The following is a 24,308-nucleotide window of genomic DNA, read 5'->3' as shown; positions in this document are numbered from 1 at the left end:
CCAGTTGGATCCTCCACTGAATCCTGCAGCTCCAGTTAGACACCTGTTCAGACAGCAGCCTTCCCTGGGCTCGTTTACCTCTTCCCTTCCTTCACATCTTCAGGCTAGAAGTAGTAGCAGCTCCCCATTGTCGCCAGCCCTAAAGTGCTTCACTAACCGTTGTTGATTTCCTTAAGCCCTTCCACTGAGTGTGCCATCTGTTTCCTCCAGGACTCTGACGGTACGATAAACTTTTTGAGGGAAGCACAGTTCAGTTCAGTTGCTCAGTCGTGTCCAACTCTTTTCAACCCCATGGACTGTAGCAGCCAGGCTTCCCAGTTCATCATCAGCTCCTACAGCTTACTCAATCTCATGTCCATCGAGTCGGTGAAGCCATCCAACCATCAAGTCAGTGATGTCATCCAGCCAAGAGGGAAGCACAGTATTATCCCATTGTAAGATAAGGTACCTGAGGTTAAGAGAAATTTAATAACTTGTTCAAGAACACACAGCGGGCAAATGGTAGAAATAGCACCCAAATTCAGGTATTCCTGTTACATGAGACTAAACACACATATGTTCAGTCATATGTCACGTTGCTTCCCAGGACTAAACACCACCTCCCCCAGACTCCACTAAATATCAGTTTGCTCTTGTATTTTGTTTCCTAATCCACAGCCATTTAAAAAGAGTAGAAATTATAAGTCAGTGCTAAAAGCAGCCTTTCAGTTAAATAGTGAGACGTGATGGTGACAGTTTGAGATGGAGAAAAGGCATAATTGCTATTAAAAATAGGCCTAAAAGCGTAAGAAGCTTTCAGAGCCCACAGCTGGCTGTGTCTTCTCCGTGTTTTGCAGGATGGAAGTGCTGACACTATAGTCCACTGGAGCCCAAGGTAAAATTTCTCAGTTGGCCAGAAGAGTTAAGCTGGGGTTGCCCAATTCTCTCTCACGCCATTCCTTATTATAGTGGCCAGTTTTCATGCTTGGTTTGTGACACTCCAAGCAAAGGGGCAGAGGTTCTTTTTAGTTCTGAAACTGCTGATTCAGTTTGCATGAGGATATTACTTTTTAAGGAACTTTCAAAAACACCTAAAATTTAATTGTAGCCATAGCTGAGTTAGAGAACCCCTGGGTGTACAATTTTCTCCACCTCTGGTGTTTATAGAATATGACATCATTTGGGTTTGGAGGGAGACTCTGGGGAGAAAGGCCAGGAGACACTCAGCAGGTGGAAGGGCCTTTACCTTGGGATTCTTATTGATGGGCAGCTGTATGGGAAGTTGTCGTAAAGACTGTCAGCTCCTGAGTGTCCTCTTGATGGCTTGTCTGCCCAACCCTTCAAGATCTTAGCATGAGGAGACTATAAGAAGGCTTCTTTACATTTATTTAAAGTAAAGTTGACCTTCTAAAAACACTTTACATTTGTATTTCTTTTGAGAATTATTTTTCTTCTTTTCAGCCATATCATGAGGCATGCGGGATTTTAGTTCTCTTCACCTGTATGTTAGAAATTGCTAGTTGTTTTCCAGTTTCAATCCCCTCCCCCTTTCTTAGTAACAAATCCAATTCTTTAGCTGAGCCCTTTGCCACATGACTGCAAGCCTGTGTTTCCTTGAAGCTTGGTATGGCCATGTGACTGAGCTCTGGCCAGTGAGATGCAATCATTGTGTGGGATTTCTAATAAGTCCCCTTGAAAGGAGAAGAGTGTACTGTTCTACCCACCCTCCCTTTCTCCATCCTACCTCCGTAAATGAGGGCATGTTGACTAGAGCTCTAGCAACCAGCATGGGCTGAGAGCCGCACCCTAAGGATGGGGCAGAATGAACAAGATGCCTGTCTCTAACGACTCCTGGAGTTACCATCCTAACCCTGAACTGACTGTGAACTTCTTTTTTTTTTTTAATGTAAGAGTGAAATAAACTTACATCTTGTTTAAGCCCCTATTGTTTTCTGTTATATGTAATTGGACAAAATTCTAATCGATACAAAATGCTTGTTTTTTTGTCTGAGCCATATTTTTATTAGCGTTTTTTTTTTAACATATGAATGATATTTCTTCTCTGTAAATGCTGTGAATATTCACCCTATTTTTGCTTGCCTTTTGATTTTGTTTGTGTTTTGTTTTTGAAGAATAGGTGTTTATTTTTAATGTTGTAAAAAGTTAACAGACTTTTAAAATGCTGATTGCATTTGTGTTTAAAGTCCTTCTCCATTCAGATCGGATAACATTCACCAATATTTTTTCTAGTTGTTTTTTTTTAAACAGTTTCACTGTTTATATTTAGCATTTTAGTCCATTGGTAAGTGCTGCCGGTGAGTTGTGACTCTTCCATAGGTCATAAGTTTCTATCCCCAGCTACCCTCCTAGCTGTGGGACAGAAGCCAGCATCACTTCTCATTTACACCACCTGGCTTGGCCCAAGCCTCTGCACTCAGGCCAGCACACTCAGCACACATTCCCTCTCCATCTCCTTCCTCCACTCACTCCGCCTCTGCAGGTCATGTACTCACTACCCAGGATAGCACTCTGGGCTTCTTCTGGAACTTCTGTCTTTGCCACCCTGCATTCAGCTCTATTCCTGATCATCTCTAATTCCTGTTTACCTAGACCAGGCCATTGACATTGACAGACCTCCCCAATATCCCAGAAGCTTTTTGTTATATTTTCCTCTGGATACGAAATATGAAGAATTTTTATATATATTTTCCAGGAGGACATGGAGCTTTTTAAATTGCAATTTTGTTTTAAGAGAGGTGATATGTGTTTATCACCTTAAAAACTGGAAAATACAGAAAAGCACCAAAATAAGTAAAAATAAAAGCCTGATTCTCTCTCTTTATAGTACTTTGTAAAAACATAAAGTAAAAAAGTGAAAGCCCTCCACCCTGAGGAATAACCTTTATCAGCAGCTGATGTATCTCCTTCCAGACCTACGTGTGTAAGCACATGTAGAAGATATGTATATGCACACTTCTATTCTTGAAAACTGGATCACGCAGTATATTTGTTCAGCACCAGGCTTCTTACAAACGGCAGTATAATGTAAACCTCGTTCTAAGACAGTACAGAGAGGCCTGCTACCTGCATAGTACATTATTTTATTGTGTGGATGTACCATTTTTTATCTTCCTTCCTACAGATGAACATGGAGTTTTCTAATGTCATGCTAATATATGTAAGGCTACTGTAAACATCCTCATCATTATATTTTCATGCATTTGTCCTAGCATTTCTGTCAGATTTCTAAAATTGAGATTGTTAAAGAGTATATACATGGTAAATTATACACGCTGCCAGTTCCTTCATGTCAAAGTCCTGTAGCAGTAAACGCGCTGTCCTTTTAAATGGTCCTTTCACCACCATGTTCCCTCCCTACTGGTTCATTCCTCCCTCTGTTGCTAGATAACATTTATAAAATTCATATTTGATCATGCTTCCCATATTTGAAAGACCTCAGTGGCTCCTCCTTGCCAACAAGTCAGAGTCCAGACACTGAGGATTCATCCAGGATCCGTCTCAGTTTGGATCCTCTGCGTAGCCAAGATGGAATTCAAAGTGCAGGAGATTACATGGGGGCTGGGGGGTAATGCCTATGAAAGATAAAAGGAGAACTTCCGCGATGGTCCATTGGTTAAGAGTCTGCCTGTCAGTGCAGGGTACATGGTTCCATGTCTGGTCCTGGAAGATTCCACATGCAACTAAGCCCACATGCTGCAACTACTGAGCTAGTGCTCTCGAGCCTGTGCTCTGCGACAAGAGAAGCCACTGCACTGAGAAGCCCGCACACCGCAACTAGCAAATAGCCCCTGCCGACCGCAGCTAGAGAACGCCCACAGCAGCACTGAAGACCCAGTGTGGCCAAAATAAATAAATTAATTGAATTCTTTTAAATAAATAAAGGGCAGGCAGCAGGAGTAGGCCAGGAGAAGGCAGCCTCCAGAGGGGAGCCCAGCAGCTGAGGCCGACCTCCTGGGGAGGGAGTGGGGAGGCAGCAGCATTGGGCAGCAAGACACTCTGGCTGTAACGCAGCTTTGCAAACCTCTCAGTCGGCTCACTGGGAAGCTCCAGCACAAAGACTGCCCGTTAGAGGAGTACCACTAGGAGCAGAAATGGACAGGCCCTAACACCCCTGCCATAATCTGCTCCTGGCTGGGAACTTCCTAGGAGGCAGTGCGGCCTTGACTTGAATGGTTGGTATGGAAGATGCTGAAGCTGCAGGTGGTCACTCCACACAGCAGGTCCTCTGAATGGCACTTATCCACGGCTATCATACACTGCAGCCTGCCTTTTATTTTCTCATTCCCTGCCCCCAGACCTCAGGCTCTGGTACCGCTGGCCTAACTACACGATCTACCCCATGCAACCAACTGTCCGTACCACTCCCTCCCCAAACCCTAAGCTTTGTTCTCTCAGTTCTTTCTGCTTGGAATGTCACTCCTTCCCAGCTATACCCATCAAAATCCTAGTATGTTTTCAAAGCCTAACTTAAATGTCACCTCTCTAGGTCACCTTCCGTGATCCCACCATGCAGAACTAGTTGCTCCTTGCGCCTGAGGTGTCATTTGTAGATTAGTGCTTCCCAGGTTGGATTATTCCTAGCTACTCTTTTCTCAGATTCTTGTCCCCTCAAACTTTAAAACCTAGCACAATGTAGGTATACAATAAATGTTTACTGAACTGTTTTCCTGCTCCTCTTAAAATGCCCAGAGATTGCATAACTCCAGCTCCTAGAATGGTAGGACACAAAGTCAGTGGTCAATAAATGTTTGCAGAATTATCCGGGATCTCATGTGGGTGAGGCAAAGTGGGCTGAAGGGTGCTGGGGAGAGGTTGTTTACTGTTGTTAAGGATCACTTGGTTTGGTACCAAGTCAGAGTTTTAAGACTAGAGCATGTCTTTGTCTGTTTATATTTTCCTCTGTGATTTGGAAAGACCCCAAAGGTTTTGTCTGTGTGTGTGTTTTTAAGTCATTATTTTATTGCCTCTGGTCAACAGATGGGAACTTTTGGGGGGCTTCCCTTTTTCAAACACATTTTTATGTGTTGGGATTTTGCATTTCTTCATCAGTCATTCTCTTTATGGATATAAGAAGAGCCATTCGGGTACCTGGCATGAGATCTCCAGTTATTTTCTAACTGAGTATATTTAGAGAGTGGAGGGAATTGGGAGGCATAGAAATATTTTTCCTCTTCCTCTTTCCCACACCCACCAGTTAAAGAACTTCCCTGGGAGGGGACCTGTGGGAAGTGGCGGAGGGTTTTCAGGGTGGACATAGTAGGGCTGACATTAAGGCTTGGTGTGGGGGTAAGGGTGAGTGGAGAGAGCAGAGAGGAAGAACTGCTGACCCCGACTCTTCAACCCCCTTTACATGTCCCTTGGCCACTGTCCCTCAGCTGAAGGACGTTAGGGCTGGGGTGGCCACACTCTCCCTCCTCTCTTCAACCGCTCCAAGCTGTGGGGCCTGAGCAGAAACACGAGGGTTTTCTGTCAAGGTGGGATGGTCCTGCGCCTCTGCATTCTGTCCAGGGTGTTCAGTGCAAGTGGAGGTAGGGTCCTGGACTGAGGCCTCAGCTGCTGGTGCTTGCTTGGCAGTGGTTAGGAATGCTTAGAGGCTTTGTGTTATCAGAAAGCCACTCCAAGGCTGAGGTTCTTATCTCTAGGTTCACAGGCTCATCTTCATGGGATATGAACCCATTCTCTCCCCCTCAAGTGGTATTTTACTGTGTATTTGGTGGAGACATAGCTCTCATCAGATTCTTTTTTACTGGAAAAGTCTGTGATCCAAACAATATTCTAGCCCAAAGAAGAATAGCCTTTCTAATTTAAAACAACAACAAAAAAAGGAGATGTTTTTCTTTAAAGGCTGGATTCTAGTTGGATTGCCAACCGGGCGATCCCAGGGCGATTCTAGAAAGAAGCCCAGACTGTCACCTTCACCCTGTGAATGTCCCTCAGGAACTTTTCATTTCCCCTATAATCAAAGTCTGTGGTTTAGGGACCAGGACCTTATGGGTTCTGTTGGTAGAGATCCAGAGAGCTGAACCCCTGAGAGTTGTGCCAAGTAGTCTGATGCCCACCTCCAGGGAGACCAACCCAGAAGCAGAGCAGACCCTGCAGGTGTGTGGAGGGGAGCAAGGGAGCCATGTTGACTCTGGTGGGCACAGAATGTTTATGAGAATAGAGTGTTCCCAGGCTTTTAAACAAATTCCAGCATAACCATGCTAAAATCCCCTAAAAACCTGAATTCTGGGGCAGATTCTGGTCTCCATATTAGGGAAACAGTTCTGATGCTGCAAAAGCACAGAGCTTTAATATGACAGCCTCTGCAATTTTGACAACCCCTCTACTTTAATTTTTTAAGTCCTGGCCACAATTATAAATAGGGAACCATATCTGTTGAGACTTCCCAGGAATTACATAAACAGTTTTTGGATGGTTATATTTTTACACGACAGTTTCTGAAAACACTGGGAAAAAATCCCACTTATTGAACAGCATATGCCTGAGCCAGCCCTGGGAGTCCCTGGGAGGCCTTGCTGCAGAATCACTTCCTCCTGGCTGCAGCGGGGGCAGGGCCCTGGCGTGATCATGAAGCTCGCTGACCACGCTGACCACGCGGAGAAGGACTTGCAGGGCACGGTGGGAGGGGCAAGGAGGCCTCAGATTGCTCCTCCTCAGGACAGCTGCTGTGTCTTATCACCAGCAAAGAGTAGGGACCCAGGATGTAGCAGCCATAACTTTTCTGAAGGCTTGGCCCTTTGGTGAAGGAGCATATGCTTCAGATGCATTCCTCCCCCTTGAGGACTGCTGTGATCATAGAAACAGGGTTCCTGGGTCTCTAAGTCACAGTGAGAATCTTCCCTTCTTTCAAAGGCCTTAACAGCCTCAGTGGCCTTGGAGGTGTCTTGAACCTGAGGGACTGAGCTTCATCTGAGAAATTCCTATGTCTCTTTTGACAACGCCTGCCTCTCCAGTAGTAGCCTTCAAGAAGCCATCTAGACAGAAAAACTGATCTTCTGCACTGGTGGGAGCAGCTGAAAGGATAGCAGAAAGGCCTCTTGCTTCAGTGTCAATCTCTCCACCTCAGGTTTCAACTGTACTTCAATTTTGCCCTTAGAAATACGCTTTCAGTTAAGCATTCTCCTTCCTGAGGTGTTGTTTTGAAAATGCAGTTAGCTAAAGACGCATATAAGTCATTAGTGTAATTTAACTTTATACTGTAAACTAACTTCATCTTTAAATAGAGGGCTTGGTCCAGTGGTTCTCAGCATTTTTTAAGTCACACACCTCTTTCAGAACCTAAGGAAATAGATGGACCATTCCCTCAGGAAAACTCATGAACATCCAGGATTTTGTATACCACTTGTGGATTTCAAGGAGCCCTTTGACCTTACCCTGGAGTTGTGAGTTCTTATGAGAGGATGGTAAATGGGAGAAGGTAGTGGTGATGGGTAGGAACCAGAACAAACAAGGAAATTGGGTGCTGCTGCTGTGATCACTTTGCGGTTTTCCCCAAGACCTGTCGTGTGAATACGTCAGAAATGAAGTCTGTCACCTGGCTAGTGCTTCTGTGGGTAGTGATGCTGGGGACCTGTGCACCACATCTCTGAGCTCCCAAGACCATGTGTGTGTATCTCCATGAAGCTGCATAAGGAGAAAACTACCCTGGGGATGCTGGAGCTGCCTTTTTCCTGGAGGAGCCTTGTGTCCCTCTGGTGGGCCAAGGTCCTGTTGGTACCAGCCTGATACCTGATACCACCCTGATAGGGGCCACCAGCCTGCTACCACCACCCCCCAGCAGAAGAGGTGGTGGCTTGGTCATTCTGGACTACGTACTCGTAACCTTGAGTCTGAGATCTCTTTTATTTTCTTTGGGGAAGTCAGCTTTATGAGGCAGCTTGTGATTCTCTGGGTATTGTTCTGTTCAAACTGGGGGAAACATGGGGGAAGTTTTTGGATCTAGACTTCATCTGAAAGCCTCGCAGGGGATTTTGGAAGTGATGCAGCATAGTGAAACAAGCATGCGATCATTTGTAGTCCCATGCTTGTGATGCGAAGCTCCTTCTGTTTGTGGTGACTCGAGGAGGGGAGAATTCCCCCACTGCGAGCCAGCTGGACAAGTGTCAACTCTGCTCTCTCTGCAGGTTCCAGCATGGAGGAGGAGGAGCAGGGCATGGACTAGGGGAAGCCACCAGGGTTTGCGGGGCTGGACCCAGTTTAACACACGTGAAAGGGGGTGGTCCTTCTCTTGAGCCAGTCAGCCAGGGTCCCCCTACCCCCACAGAGCCATTCTCAGACCTGGCACAGCACCCTATCCAAACTGGACACCAACACCTGCTTGTTGAACTGACCAGAGACTCACCTCTCACCTACATCACATCCTAGAGTGAAGCACAGGCTTTGCATGTCACACTCAAGTGGGCACACCCTCATGGACAAATGCAGTCTTTCCCCTGCTCAGTCAGACTTTGTCCTTTCAATTCTTTGTATTTTTAAACATTAGCTTTTTGTGATTATTTCTGTGTTTGCTGGATTTACTGACATTAAAATAAATATTTCTTTTTTTAAAGCATTTAGCTATTTTTATGTTTATTTTCTTTATTTATTTTTGACTGTGCTGGATCTTTGCTCCTCCATGGGCTTACTCTAGTTATGGTGAGTGGGGGCTACTCTCTATTGCATTGCCTGGACTTCTCATTGCCCTGGCTTCTCTTGTTATGGCTCCCAGGCTCTAGAGCACAGGCTTGGTGGTTGTGGCCCTTGACCTTACTTGCTCCTGGCATCTGGGATCCTCCTGGATCAGGGATCGAATCCATGTCTCCTGCATTGACAGGTGGATTCTTTACTACTGAGCCACTAGGGAAGCCCCTAAAACAAAGGTTTATTAAACAGTGTACAAAAAGCAATAGTCATAGATGAAAAAATAGGTAAATTGAACTTTCATGGTCTTTGGTGCATCAGAAGATACTATTAAAAGACTGAAAAGGCAAACCACAGGCTGATACTTTCAGTAACATACCTGACAGAGGACTTGGAGTCAGAATATATGAAGAACACCTGTAGGTCAATAAGAAAAAGACAGGCAAAATCAGCAAAAGCCTTGAGCAAGAACATGTTTAAAGTGGATGTCTAAATAGTATTTTGCAAGTTAGAACTTATAACACTGTATATCCACCCTAAAGGACCAAAACCTTGAAGACTGATAATACCAGATTGGCAAATCCTCGTGTGTTGCTGGGCTTCCCTGGTGGCTCAGCCAGTAAAGAGTCCTCCTGCAATGCGGGAGACCTGGGTTTGATCCCTGAGTTGGGAAGATCCCCTGGAGAAGGGAAAGGCTACCCACTCCAGTTCTGCCCTGGAGAATTCGTGGACTATACGATCCACAGGATCCCAAAGAGTCAGACACGACTGGGCGACTTTCACTTTCAAGTGTTGGTGATAGGAGTATAAATTTGAGCGTTTGGAAATTTGGAAAACTATTTAGCAGTATCTACCAACGCTGAGATTACACTCATTCCATAAACTATCAGTTCCCCTCCTAAGTATGTACTCAGTAGGAATGAGTGTGTATATCCTCCAGTGTTTATAGTGTTCTTATTCATCAACTGGAAACAGCCCAAGTGGCCATCAGCAACAGAATGGATAAGTAAATTGTGTCATATGCATACAGTGGAATACAGCACAGCAATTGGAAAAAGAACAAACTCTGTTGGCACATAGCAATACAGATGGATCTCAGGCATGTTGAGTAAAAGAAGCCAGACACCGGAAAAGCACATACCGTACGATGCTGTGCTCCTGGAGGATAGGACCACACCTTTTACCTCTGAAAGTAAATATTTGTTGACAGAGTGAGTAAAGGAAGACGTGGCTTTTACTCCCGGAGATGTTTTCAGAGTAACATTTGTGCGTGTGTGTTAAGGTTAAATTAGTTCGGGATGCAGTTAACAAATGCTCAGTTTGCTGTAAAATGAAGCAGAAAACATGCTAAAAAAAAAAAAATGAAGAAGAAAAAGCAGAAATGAATCCATTTTACCTTAATGGAGAAGGGAATGACAAGGGGGCTGTGGGATTCAGAAAGAGGCATTCACTGGTGCTCAGGGGATGAGGAGGGCTTCCTGAAAGGAACAGTATTGAGCAGAACTTTGACAGGGATTGAGATGACAGCAAGCAGAGAAGGCCTGAGAAGGACACCCCAGGCTTAGGGAATGGCACATCCAGGCGGTTCTCAGGCTTTAGCACATGTCAGAATCGTCTGGAGGACTTTTAAAACACAGGCAGCTGGGCCCCACCCAGAGATCTTGGTTCAGTAGCTCTGGAGTAGGACCTGAGAATTTGCATTTCCAACAATTTCCAGCTGATGCTGATGCTGCTGGTCAGGGAACCACACTTTGGGACCCACTGGCTGGTCCAGGTAGTTGCATCTCACATGAGTCACATTCACTTACTTAGGTAAGTGAAGTGCAAGATGGGAGGGTATTTTTAGGCAGGTAAAGTGGGCCATAGCCTGGAGGCCTTTGGCTGCGTCTGAGCTTAGACCTAATCCTGTAGACTTAATTTAGAGCCATGTGGATAGATGTGTGTTGTATCTGATTTCCAGGGTGTCCCCATACAGGATCTAGATTCCTTCAGCCTTAAGGCTTAAGTCTTACGCTTAAGGCTGTACAGTTGTGCAAGTGATAAAATGCATACTGAGTTTGGCCTTGTAGAGACAAGCCCTGCACAAAGCACACCTTCAGAGGGCACACAGTTTACACTGATGGGCCAGCAAGAAGATTGAAGAAAGGCATTATTTTAAGTATGCAACATCAGGGTTATTTGTAGCCATGTAACACATGCACACAGGGGCTTCCCAGGTGGCTCAGTGGTAAAAAAAAAATCCACCTGCCAATGCAGGAGCTGCAAGAGACATGGGTTCAATCCCTGGGTTGGGAAGATCCCCTGAAGGAGAAAATGGCGCCCTGCGCCAGTGTTCTTGCCTGGAGAGTCCCGTGGACAGAGAAGGCTGGTGGGCTACAGTCCGTGGAGTTGCAGAGAGCTGGGCATGACTGAGCGCACAGAAGCGACAACACATACTGTGGGAATGGCAGGTGGAAACGAACCTGCTGACCTGACCGTTCAGGCAAAAGCAGCAGTGTTACTTGAAAGAAGAGACCATTGCTCTGCATGTTTCTTTCTCATGGCCCACAGCCCTCCCACATTCCCCGGGACAAGGACGTTACACCATACACCCGGTCCGTTTCTGTCACCGGAGAGACACACAGAGTCAGGAGATTCCCCCCAGATGGTCTTTCTTTGGCTCGGGAAAGGAGAGTTAGTCACCGGGGTGGGATTTGGGGAGGGAGGCACACACTCTGAATAGCCCAGCTGAAGAGTCCCTGCCCCTCTCTGGGGCCATCCTGGTCAGGACACTGGACTAGCAGAACCGCCCTTTCCGGGTTGACCCTGGAACAGAGAGCCAATGCCATCTGTCCTCCTTTATACTGGCTTCCAGTTATACCTCAGTAAGCTGCAATTCAGTTGCTATTACCGAATACCAAAGTATTCTACTGGGTGTGGTAGAGACACAGATGAATCAGCCACAGACCTGCCCTCCAGAAATGTACAGTTTAATCAAGGGGAGAGGAGACAGAGGTTGGTTTTGGTCGTTAAAAACCCTCCTGCCTGGTCCCTTGTTTCCTCCCTCCACATCCCTGGTTTAGGTCTAACTGCTCCCTCTCCCTTAGTCACCACTGTTGGAGGCTGGAGCCTCTCACTCATTCATTAGGATCCTGAGGTCACGGAGATGAGTAAATCAAGATGTTTGTGGTCTGATAGGGAGCTCATCCTGCCCCACAGTTCAAGCCAGGCCATCCCTGAGCAGATACCCTGAAGCTGCCACCCCTGTTGCTGGGGCCAAGACTCCAGCTCTGGGCTGGAGAAACCTAAGTCCCCCTGCTGGCTGGGTTCCACACTGATAGATGGTGCCTGGGATCCCCACCTTTGCATCAGCCTGTCCCAGGCCAGCTAAACCACAGGCCTCTGGGGGTTGCAGCTGTTGCATGCATGGTGATCCACAGGAAGATAAGAGGGGGCTCTGGTGACTGCTGGTGCCCTGACAACTCTCCAGCTCCCTGAAGACCCCACTCCTCTTGGAGTTCTGCTGGCCTTTTCCCTCGGGGGCCCTGGGAACTAGCTTGCTTCCTCCTTACCCCCCGCCCCACGCTATTTGTAAGAGAGTCACCTAAAAGTGAGCAGGGGCCCAGAAACCAGAACTGGGTTTAGATCTTGCTCTGCCACTCCCTGTCTGTGCAACTAGGGCAAGGCACCTAACCTTTCTCAGCCTCAGTTTCCTCATCTGTAGAATGGGAATACCAACCTTGCTTATTCCTTCATATTGTTGTTCAGAGACACAGAGGATACAGACAGAATTCTTGTCCTTAAACTGCCCTAAGCCTAAGGGGGTAGCTGGACAAGCACACACAGAGTAATGAGTACCACACCAGAGACACATTTGGGATGCAGTGGTGAGCAGAGTAAAGGTAAACTGATTCTAACAGGTGAGCTGCAGAGCTTCACGTCAGCGCCGTGTGCAGAGCATGGTGGAAGCGCCTCTCCAGGGCTTTGGCTGCTAGTGTTTCTTGAATGCCTGACACTGTGTTAAGTATTTACCCATGTTTTATTTTTTAATTCACAACAAACCAGTGAGGTGTTATCACCCCATTTTACGGATGAACAAACTGAGGCTCCAAAAGGAGCATACATTAACCTGGCATAGAATTTATTAAGCACCTGCTACTGCTGCTGCTAAGTCGCTTCAGTCATGTCCGACTCTGTGTGACCCCATAGACGGCAGCCCACCAGGCTCCCCTCTCTCTGGGATTCTCCAGGCAAGAACACTGGAGTGGGTTGCCATTTCCTTCTCCAATGCACAAAAGTGAAAAGTGAAAGTAAAGTCGCCCAGTCGTGTCCAGCTCCTAGCGACCCCATGGACTGCAGCCTACCAGGCTCCTCCATCCATGGGATTTTCCAGGCAAGAGTACTGGAGTGGGGTGCCATTGCCTTCTCTGATTGAGCACCCACTACTTGATAAATTTTACAGTAAACAAGAGAGACCCAAGTCCCTCCCTCCTAGAGCTTACATTCTGCAGGTGAAGTCACTTGCTCAAGATGAGGCTGAAATGTGCCAGAGCGCAGATTCAAACCCAGGTCTGAGGACCTCCTGGGCTTGTGCTTTTCCCTCTCACTCCAGAACTCACTGTCTCTGAGGATATTCCTTTCATGGGAGGCACAAACTGTCCCTGCCAGCTCCTCTGAAGAATTCAGGGATTCGGGAGCAAGGCTGAATCAGAAGTAAGAGAGGAGCTCCTATTTCTGCAGAGCCCTCTCTTTCACAAGCACTCCCCAGCAGCCCTGCCCCAAAGAAAGATGGCCTGCCTGACCCCTCAGATATTTTCCCCAGGGAGGGGTGGACGGAAGAGCTTCCCAAAGGGGATTTCAAGGGAGGGGTAGTGCTGTCTGTGCTCAGGTCAGAGAGAGACACCCCCTTCCTGGCTCCGGTGGGGAATCCCTTTGGATTTCACTTGGCCTGTGGGAGGGGCCTGTTATTTTCCTACTCCTCAGGTCCTCTAGGGAGGAAGTCAGGCCTGGGCTATGTCAGAGGATTAGATCAGGCTCTGGGGCTCTTGGGTGCAGGCCTCAGCCCTGCCCTTCCTCTGCCCTCAGCCTCAGGCTGCCTCTTGATGCCAAGAGATCTGTGGCACCCCCACTGGGCGGTGACATTTTCTCTTAATCCAAGGAAACAATGAGAAATTTGCAAGCCTCTTCCACTAAAGAAAAAAGATACATATAGGATTACTCATTATAATATTTACTCATAGTAGCAGTCACCTGGAAACAATCTAAATGGCCAGCGTTTTGGAATTAAATAAAATATGATAAAAGTATACATTCAGTGAAATACTATGCAGCCATTAAGAATCATATGGAGAAAAAAATTATATGAGTGCTTATAATTTAGTCACAACTCATGACTTAAACAGTGTACACAAAACAGAATATACAACATGATCCTTTTTTTAATTTGTGTATGTGTGCATAGAAAAATGTCTAGAAAGATGCACACCAAATGTGAACAGTAAGAATAAATAGTGTGAGCAATAACGATCTCTGGGTAGTAGAACTGAAACTTCTGTTTTCAGTATTTCCAAATCTTTCAGTGAAAGAAATGTGTGTATTTTCTAATTATGGAGAGAAGAATCCCCACAATATATATTAGAGAGAGATGAGACTGTCTCTTTTTGGACCTGTACTTAGCTGGTTCCAGTCGCTACCTAGCCTTGGGAGGTTTGAAAGCTCAAGAGTAGTGTGGGATTGGGGACAGCTCAATGAGAATGAGCTGCCCTCTATTCAGTTCAGTCGCTCAGTCATGTCTGACTCTTTGCAACCCCATGGACTGCAGCACGCCAGGCTTCCCTGGGTCTCATCTGAAATGTCGTCTGCCAGAAAGGCCTCCTGACTGTGCACCCAGGCTGAAGGGGGCCCCTCCCACATTCTCTCTCTCTCCCTCACCCCATTTTATTGTCTTCATTGCACCTAACTATGTCTGCAATGACCTGCTGCTCATCTGTTCTGGGTGGTTATTCATCCTCTCCACCAGAAGGCAGGCTTTGTGAGAGCAGGACCCCTGCCATCTTGCTCCTCTGACTTCCCATCAGGAGAAGAGACCTGAGCAAAATCTTGGTTTAGAAGAAGCAGACCAGGGTGATCAGCAGCCCTCTAAAGTTGTGGGCATTGATGCTAAGGCTCCAGGTGACCTGGAGAAAATGGGATTAACATCTTGGGAGTCTAGAGACAAGCTGATTACTCTCTCTGGGGACCAGAACTGGTTGAAGCTCAGCAACATGGAGAACCTGGTCCGGCTTGGTAACAGCAGCTGCCAAATTGTTACATGTGTTGTAGAAGTGCCAGCTTTGTGCTTTACAGCTTGTGAATGAGTGAAGTGAAGCTAGAAGCAGTTTATCTGATCATCCCTTACCTCTTCGCTTCCAGAGCTCCTGAGGCCAGCCCCATCTGTCCTCTAGCTCACAACTTGGGCTCCTCTCTTTCGAACCTGTTCCAGTCAGGTTCTCATCCCAACCATTCCGCTGACTCTGCCCTTGACTGAGATCGCCTATGCTTCCAAGACACTAAATCCAGTTATTAATTCTCTGTCCTCATATGACTTGGCCTATAACAGTGAATTGCTCTATCTCCTCGAAACCCTTTCTCCTGGTTTCCTTCCTATTGTACTTGCTACTCCTTCTCAGTCCCCTTTGCTGAGCAATTGAATGGAGCTTAGCTGACTTCCCTGGTGGTTCAGACGGTTAAGCATCTGTCTACAATGTGGGAGACCCGGGTTCAATCCCTGGGTTGGGAAGATCCCCTGGAGAAGGAAATGGCAATCCACTTCAGTACTATTGCCTGGAAAATCCCATGGACAGAGGAGCCTGGTAGGCTACAGCCCATGGGGTCGCAAAGAGTCGGACACGACTGAGCGACTTTACTTTTTTTACCTTTACCTTTTAGCCTCATGAGGGCTTTCCTGGTGGCTCAGATGGTGAAGAATCCGCCTGTAATGCGGGAAACCTGGGTTTGATCCCTGGGTTGAGAAGATCCCCCTGGAAGAGGGCGTGGCAACCCACACCAGTATTCTGGAGAATCCCCATGGACAGAGGAGCCTGGCAGGCTACAGTCCGTGGGGTCACAAAGAGCCGGACACAACTGAGCAACTACGTATACACACAGTCCTCATGAACTGAAGGCAGCTTGTATATTGACAGTTACCACCCTTGGTGACCTCCTCCTACACCATGGCTTCATAATGACTACATGCTGAGCACTTGCAAATCTTCACTTCCAGTCCGGATCTCTCTCCCCTGAACTCCAGACACATATATCCACCTGCTTACTCACCTCTCCACTTGAGTGTCTAAAAGTCATCTCATGCTTAACAAAACTGAGTTCCTTATCTCCCTGCCAGACGTGCTCCATCATCAGGCTTCTGCATGCAAATAATGACTATTCCTTCTTCTCATTTGCTCAAACCAAAATCTCAGAGTCCTGTTTGATTCCTTTATTTCATATTTCTCTTCTAAATCCATCCACATATCCTGTTGGCTCTACTTTCTAGTATCTGATCTCAGTACCTGTCCCCTGCCCCATGCTACCTCTTCAGTCCAAGCCACCATTGCCTTTTCCAGGATTTCTGCAGTATCCTCCCAGTTGGTTTGACCTGTGCTCCCCAGGTTACTCTCAACACAACATCCAGTGACCTTGTTAGAGTGTGAGACACATCGTGTCCCTTCTCTGTGTAAAACTTCCCAGAGGCCCCCGTTTTGAGTCAGCGCTCAAGGTCAGTGCTTGATGAACTTCAGTGCTCTGCACACCCTGGAGCCTCTCACTGCCTCTCTGCTCCCCTCCCTTACTTCCTCGTCACTCACTCTTCCGGGGCCACACTCCCCTCCTCTCTGATCTTTACCATCTCAGACAGGCTCTTCCCTTCAGGCCTTTTCACGTGCTGTTGACCCCACCTGGGAAGCTTATTCCCCTCTTATTCTCAGGGTGCATGTCCTCATTTTCTCAGGTCTTTGTTCACAAGTCATCTCAGATGTCTGGGCTTCCCTGGCTGCAATATTTACAGGTTTAGCACTCCTTTCCACCTTCTGCTCCAACATTTCCTTCTACCATCTTTTGCTTTGTTTTTCTCCAGAGCAGTTAACTTTTCTGATTACTGTTTAATTAATGTATTTGGTTGGTTGGTCTTCAAGTCCCACAGGGGCAGGGTTTTCACCTGTTTTGTCTCGTGCTGTATTTCTAGAGCCCAAGGAGAGTGCCTGGCATATGGTAGGTGCTCAGTAAATACTCGATGAGTGGATATATGAGTACAAATGTATGATGGGGACTTCTCTAGTGGTCCAGCGGTCAAGACTCCACACTTCCACTGCAGGGGGCACGGGCTTATTCCCACGTCAGGGAACTTAGATCCCATATACCATATGACATGCCCACCTCCACCCACCCCCCGCAAAAAAAAAGCATGACAAAACCACTTACTGTTTATATAAGGCCTTGAGACGAGGGGAAAGGGGTTTCTGCCAGCAAAAGAGTGTCAATGAGCCGAATGAGAGAGAACTGCCCTGGGCAGGAGCATACCCCTGTGTGGATGTCAGCGGCCTGTTTCTGCCTTGGGCCAGCATGCAGCCAACTCATAGCTGAGTTCCCAGAGATGAGCACTCATCACTCAACTTCCTTTCAGCTTCGCTTTGCCCCAAGGCTCCCCCTTAGCACTCTCCCTTAATCACTTACTTTCCTTTTTACCTACAGGTGCCAGTTTGCAGCCTGCTGAAGGAAAACAACATCAAGGTAAAAGAACAATAAGACTTTGTGTCTGGTTTAAAACTTCTCAACTTAAAAGGCCTTGAAATGTGTTCAATGAAGACCCAGAGGGCTGAAAGTGTTGGCAGCCAAATAAAATGAAGGTGCAGGAACTCGTGTTGACTTCTTGGTTAGAGTGAGAGCTGGGGACAGTGAGAAACAGCTAAGTATTGAGGAATGGGTCAGCAGAGGTGACTCTCCAGTCTTCAGACCCAGGAGGACAGTGCTTCCCTTGGGAAACCCTGGCAGCCTCCCCCACGCCAGCCAGTCACGGGCCCACCGCCTGGTCCTCCTGCCCTGCTTTCCTCCCTCCAGGCCTCTCCTCTTCTTTGCTCTCTCCGGAGGTCCCACCCTGCCTGCTGAAGTCAGAGCAGGCCTTGGCAGAGTGTTTGGGCTTTTTGTTTTTTTTTTAAAGCAAGAATGGTTTGGTTCTAAATCTAGAGGAATATATAGGATGCTTCCAGCATAGAGGGGTCTCTGTTTCTGTGTTAAATCACAGTCCAAATTTTAAAAAGTGAAAATATTCAGTAAATAATGAATGTGGGGGGAATGTGCAACGATGTGTACTGCTGATGTGATTGGAAAAGGGGCCACTTTTAAAAATGTATCTAGCTTTTGTCCCAGCAGTTCTACCATCTGGAATTTATCCTCTGGAAATAAACACATTTTTGTAAAGGTGGATGAATAAAGATATTTATAACTGCATTGTTTATAATAGAAAAAAAAGGAAACATTGGAAAGCCCAACAAAAAGGAGTTGGTTGTTTAAAATCTGGCATATCTACACAGAGACCTGTCTTGCATGCAGCAGCATGACCTAGGGGTGTATATATATTAATGAGAACAATGTTTGCGTATACTGCTAGGTTTAAAAAAAAAAGTGTATGGTCAGGCCACTCAGAAGAGCTCTTCTCTTTTTTGTTTTGTTTTGTCTTTTAACTATAATTTTATTTATTTATTTTTGGCTTTGCTGGCTCTTCACTGCTGCTCAGGCTTTTCTCTGGTTGCAGAGAGTGGGGTCTCTTCTCCCATTTGTGACGCGAGGGCTTCTCATTGCGGTGACTTATCTTGTGGAACACGAGTCCTAGGGCACACAGGCTTCAGTAGCCGCGGCACGTGGGCTCAGTAGTCGCGGCTCCCCGGCTCTAGAGCACAGGCTCAGTAGTTGTGGCACGCAGGCTTAGTAGCTCATCGGCATGTGGGATCTTCCCGGATCAGACATTGATCCCACGTCTCCTGCGTCGGTAGGTGGATTTTTCACCACTGAGCCACCAGGGAAGCCCAGAATGGCTGGATCAGTGCCTACTTCACCTACACCCTATTCACATGACTGACCTTCCTATATATGCTTGCCACAGGCCCCAACTAGAGATTGTTCTTGTCCAAAAGGCAGTGAAGGGCGTGCCCCTCTGCTAGTTTCCCTGGTAACCGATGAGCCAACCTGCCATCTATTCCCCCGTAACAGGCAGTCTCCCCTCCCCAGGAGCGAAGGCTGCCTCCTTGTCTTGCTCACCATCACATGGTGAGGCATTGCTCCAGGACTTTGCTTTACACTTGTAAGATGAATCCTCCTATCCATTATATCACTGATGTCTCTGTCACTGACTCCAGGCTCTTTTTTCAGTCTTGAAACTGGGCAAGTACAGGCCTTAGAGGCCTGTGAAATGCAGCCCAACAGAGAGAAAAAGAAAAATGGAAAAATCTTAACAAAACATGCAAGGAAAGTAGCTTTATCCTCAGCCTAGTGGGTTTAAATCGAGATCAGTCTCTTAACTCACATGAGAACTCAGGCAAGTAATGTGATCTCCCTAAGCCTCTGTCTCCTCCTGTAAAATGGGCATAGTAAGGCCTGCCTCGCAGTTATGAGGATTTAGTGGGATTAACACCTCTAAAGGCCCAGCTCAGAGTCCAACATGTGGTGAGTGCTGGTGGTATTCAGATGAGACATCATGAACCAGTCGTACCTTTCCTGGGTACCTGTGAGGAAGCCTTGAAACATTCTGCAAATTCATAGACAAATATTGATTTTATTTGGCTGGTTAGAATTATAGATGATTTTCAACATTAAAAAATTTTTCTGCAAGGAATACATGTTACTTATGTTGACTGAAAAAAAAATATGCAGCCTAAATGAGAATTGTGTTTTATTCCATGAATTTTATGAGGACTTCAAGCCTGGGAGTCAGCCTTTCAGCTAGCTCTGAGGGACTGTTCTCAAAGAGGTAAGGTAAGGGAGGAGCCAGGATACAAAGGAGTTTTGCCAAAAAGAGCAAGTAATAAGAACATTCAAAAATTACTGTTAATTAAAGAAAACCAGACACCTCAAGTTAATGAATTTAGTGCTTTTCAGTGTATGGGAAGATGCAGGAGTCTGGGTTCATTGAAATCCTTCTTTTCATATGCACCTTAGCTGGCTAAGGCCAGGATTCTGGCCAGTATCTCAGGCTCACTGTTGGGAGTGGTGGTAATGACTGACGGCTTGATGGTCATAGCATCCCTTGTTTGCTGATATGGCAGGCAATATTTTTCATCCACACTTATATAGTGATGATGTAATTTTTAAAAAGGAAGTAACAGTTGAAAAGGTTTAAAAGAGAAAACAAACTTCAGGCAGGCCAACTGAGTGGTCTCCAAGGCCAAGCTCCTGAGGACTGAGGTAGAAGGTAGTGGAGAGGGGTAACAGGCAGCGGATGAAGGAAAAGGATGGTTAGGCTTGAGGGCTGGTGCCCACTTAGATGTACCTCAAAGGTAAGGCTCCAGACCTCACAAGCATGTTCCCCACTTTGCCACCCCCCAACCACCACCCAGGGAGCCTCTGATAGGAGATATGGTGACCCATCAGATGATAATGGGTGTATATAGTCACCGTTGGCTGCTGAGGCAGCCTGACTCGTGCACCTGCAAGGAGGGATCTGTGACTCCAGCCATGGGCTCAGCTCTTAGCCCACCCTCAGAATCCACGCTCCAGGGCAGGGTCTCCCAAGCAAATACCAGCTGCTGGGAAAGGGATCTGGTGATGACTGCCCAAGGGCTGCTCTGCCATCCCCCATCCCCACCCCTACTCCCACCCACCAGCTGCTGGCCAGTGATATCAGGAGACTTCTTCCACATGAATGAGCTACGTGCTGCCCACGCCAGTTTATTGAGCATTCTTAGGGCATGGCTTGCCCACCTGGGTGGATTTTCCAAATAATTAAATTTAATCCCATCATACTGCGATTTGTTTATTGGATTCATTTTTAATAAATTTTTATTTTATCAAATTTATCAAAATAATGCACACATATGGTTTAAAGAAAATAGAGGCTTATAATATTAATAAAAATCCTCTCTTGATGTTTTTCTGCCCCACTCTATTCAGAGGATAGAGTTAACCTTTTATTATTTTCTGTTTCTATTTATGATGTTATTTCTTGATTTACCAGTTTTAGACCTCTGTGGACTTCTTGTGGTAGCTGAGAATTGAGCTCACCTACAAAACCACCTCCAGGTCTTCTTCCTCCATCCTTCCAGTAAGACTAACAAGATTTTTGGTTAACTCAATATATAGTGAATGTAGACATTCTTTACTGCCGTGCTAAGTCATGTGTGATGTATCTGTCCTTGAGTTCTGGGGGGAAAAATTAATTCTTTGAGAATTTTCTCCCCTCTGTTTTACCTGTTGAACCTACTGGATCAATCAGCTAATTTTCTTATGTTTTCTTTTTTATTTCCCCTCCGTTTGCCTTTTGGAAATACTTTCTAGATTTTTAAAACTTTTGGCCTTTATATTTTTAGTATACAAGTACTCATTCTTATTTCTGATTGCTTCTTTTTCATAATATTACAGTCTTGTTTTATGGATACACTATCTCCCATTTATTTCTCTGAAGGTATTACTTATTTTTCATTTGTCTGTTGGTTTTGTTTTTAATATTTTTCTATTCTCTAAATTGTCTTTGTTTCCAACTGGCTTCTTTTTGTTTTCTCTCTCTCTCTTCCACGTTGGAAGTTTTCCTCAAATATCAGAAATATCTATTGATATCTATGAATGAAGCAATAAAAAGCTGAATTAAACTGTATTGGGGGAAAACTTGACCGGGGCATCACTCTAGGCAGCAAGCCAGTCTTTTCATTAACAAGCCTCTAAATGGCAGACTCGTTTCTCTAGAGCTGGCTTTCTCCACCCTGGCATGTTGACACTCGGGGCCAAATAAGTCTTTATTGTAGAATGTTTAGTAGTATCACTGAACTCTGCTCACCAGGTGCCATTAGTAACCCCCCTCCCAGAATTGCGATAACCAAAAATATCGATAAACCCCCCCAAATGTTCTCTGGGGAGCAAAATTACCTCCTTAAGAACCATTGCTCTAGAGCTACACGGCCTCTCAAGAGAAGTATTCTAACTCCTGTTCAATTACCGTTACTGCCTAACAAACCACACCAATACTTAGAGCATAAACAGCAGCCACTTTGTTGTGCTGCAAGTCAGGAATTGGGAAAAGGCATGGCTCTTCTCTGCTCAACAGTGTCTGAGATGGCTGAAAGCTGGAGCCAGCTGCAGCTGAAGGATCCACTTCCAAGATGGTTCTTCACCTGGCAGGGGAAGCTGGAAGACTGGGTACAACAGGACTGGAGACCAGGCAGACGACACATGGCCTCCCCGGGGCAACAGCCTGGTAGCTGGACCTCTTGTATTGTAGCTCAGGATTCTAGAGTGAATGTTCCTGCCAGCAATATGGAAGCTGCAGGGCCTTTTATGGCCTGGCTTTGGAAGTCACATAACATCCCTTCCCCTGTAATACAAGCCCACCCAGATTAAGGAAAGGAGAAGAGTCCTCCCTCTCAAAAACTTTTGCAGCCATGTTTTAAATTCACTGTACTTTGTTACAGGACGATACACGCCTGGGCAAGGTGGGGTCTGCAGACTTGCTGTCATTCCTCCATTTACATCCTTGTGTTCATCTGCCCTCTCTTCTGCCAGGGTCTCTCCCACTTAGTGTCTTCAGTCTCCTGCTATGGACAGAGTATGATGTGGGATCTGAGAGGATTCCAAACAATGGCCCTGGTTCCTTTCCCTACCCTCTTTGTGCTTGACCCCCACCATCATAATACCTGGGCTCCCCGAGGTCTGAGCTCCCCCACGGTGCTGAGACCGGAGTGGCTTGCCTCATGTCAGTCTCCCCCTCTGGGAGCCCTTAAGAAACTAACTTTTTCCATATCAGCCCTCCCTCATTCTTCCATCTGCTTTCCAGTTTCCCAGCGTTTGCTGAGATCTCTCCTCCGCTCATGTCTCTTTACCATTCTGTTTGCTCTTGAGCGTATATACCATTTTACCTCTTGTTTGGCATTTTTAGTGACACTTCAGGAGAGAAAGGAGGTAGAGACGTGTGAATAAGCAGATATGTTTAATGGTAGCTTGTTACACTTCTTTTGAATGGATGTGTGTGTGTGTGTGTGTTCAGTTGTGTCCAGCTCTTTGCAACCCTCTGCGAGGCTCCTCTGTCCGTGGGGTTTCCCAGGCAAGAATACTGGAGTGGGTTGCCATTTCCTTCTCCAGGGGATCTTCCCGACCCAGGGATTGAACCTGCGTCTGTTACATCTCCTTCACTGGCAGGTGGGTTCTTTACCACTCTGCCACCTGGGAATCCCCTTGAGTGGATATATGGTATCTCTAAATTGTGTTATAATCTTCCCTTCCCTGTTGGAGCTCTGTTAAGTAGTACAATGACTACATTTAACGTGTTATTGACAATTTGGAATCTTCTTTATGAACACACATGTTTTCTTCGGAATTATTAAACTGAGTAAAGCTATCTGTCGCCTTTCATGCTGAGGATGCAGATCACTGTGCCAAAATTCCTTAAACCTCATTTCATGGACATCTCTGCCTCTGACTGCCCCTTTTCCCATTTATATGTGGTGAGGGGGCCACATTACAGCACGTTAACTTCTAATTTACTCCTCTTAAACGGCTACTGCACTAGGTGACCATGCAGGATATGGACTTCCCTGGTGGATCAACAGAAAAGAATCTGCCTGCCAAGGCAGGAGACGCGAATTCGATCCTTGGATCGGGAATATCCCCTGGAGGAAGGCATGGTAACCCACTCCAGTATTCTTGCCTGAAAAATCCCATGGACAGAGGAGCCTGGTGGGCTACAGTCCGTGGGGTCACAAAGAATCGGACACGACTGAAGTAAGTGAGGACGCACACATGCAGGGTATCCCCCACCAGCCTGCCCCTACACATTTTCTACCCTTTCCCACACCTCCCAGGATTTGACCTTTGTGGATTGTACCAACCAGGCTCCATGCCCTTGTGCTTCCAGCTGGGTTTGGCCAGATGAAGTTCCCTGCAGGAAATAAGAGAGTAATGCTGGGGTGCATTAGGGTACTTTATCCACCCCTCCCCGCCACCAGCTCCCTCCCTTGCCAGGCCTCAGATCAAGTCTGTGTTCTTCTCCTTAAAGCCACTGCAACTCCCCGAAGCCCTTCCCTGCAGCTCTCTCAGGGTCCTAGGAACAGTCCCACCTCCTCCTCCCTCCAGGCCATGGTAACAGCTCCCCATTGTCACTGGCTCCAAAGTGTTTCTCCTTCCCTCGATGCTGCTCACCCCCTTGGAAACAGTCCTTCCTTAAGCTCTGCTTGTTACCTGTGCAGTGTGTGTGTGTTTCCAACCGGGACCCTGCCCAGACAGAAACTTCTGATTTGCTTCTAAAACAAGAATGGTCCCTGCCTGAGCCCTGAAGCATCTGCTTTGAAATGTTCTGTGTGAGCTCCCTGACATCTCTGGGTTACTCAGGGGCTTTTGAAAATTCAGTTCCTAGTTGTTAAGCAGAATAGATAGTAGAGGGTACGAGATTAGTGACGTCTTCATATGGGGAAATGTTACTGGAGTGTTTTGAAAAGGAAAATAAGCATGTAAATAGAAGGAAACCAGGAGAGAGAGTT

The 24,308-nt window shown here is 46.4% G+C and overlaps 1 long non-coding RNA gene across 1 annotated transcript in view; it reads left to right on the top strand.

Moving 5' to 3' along the window:
* The window catches only part of LOC128050883 (uncharacterized), a 111,109-nt gene that overhangs the window by 12,946 nt on the left and 73,855 nt on the right, over nucleotides 1-24,308 (top strand). Inside the window, exon 2 of the long non-coding RNA XR_008199699.1 lies at nucleotides 17,326-17,364. This is a non-coding gene — a long non-coding RNA (uncharacterized LOC128050883). The remainder of the gene's footprint in view (nucleotides 1-17,325; nucleotides 17,365-24,308) is intronic.

This window comes from Budorcas taxicolor, chromosome 7 (assembly GCF_023091745.1).
Source record: "Budorcas taxicolor isolate Tak-1 chromosome 7, Takin1.1, whole genome shotgun sequence".
NCBI lineage: Eukaryota > Metazoa > Chordata > Mammalia > Artiodactyla > Bovidae > Budorcas > Budorcas taxicolor.
Note: the sequence above shows the minus strand (reverse complement) of the source record. Positions and strands in the feature narration are given on the sequence as shown.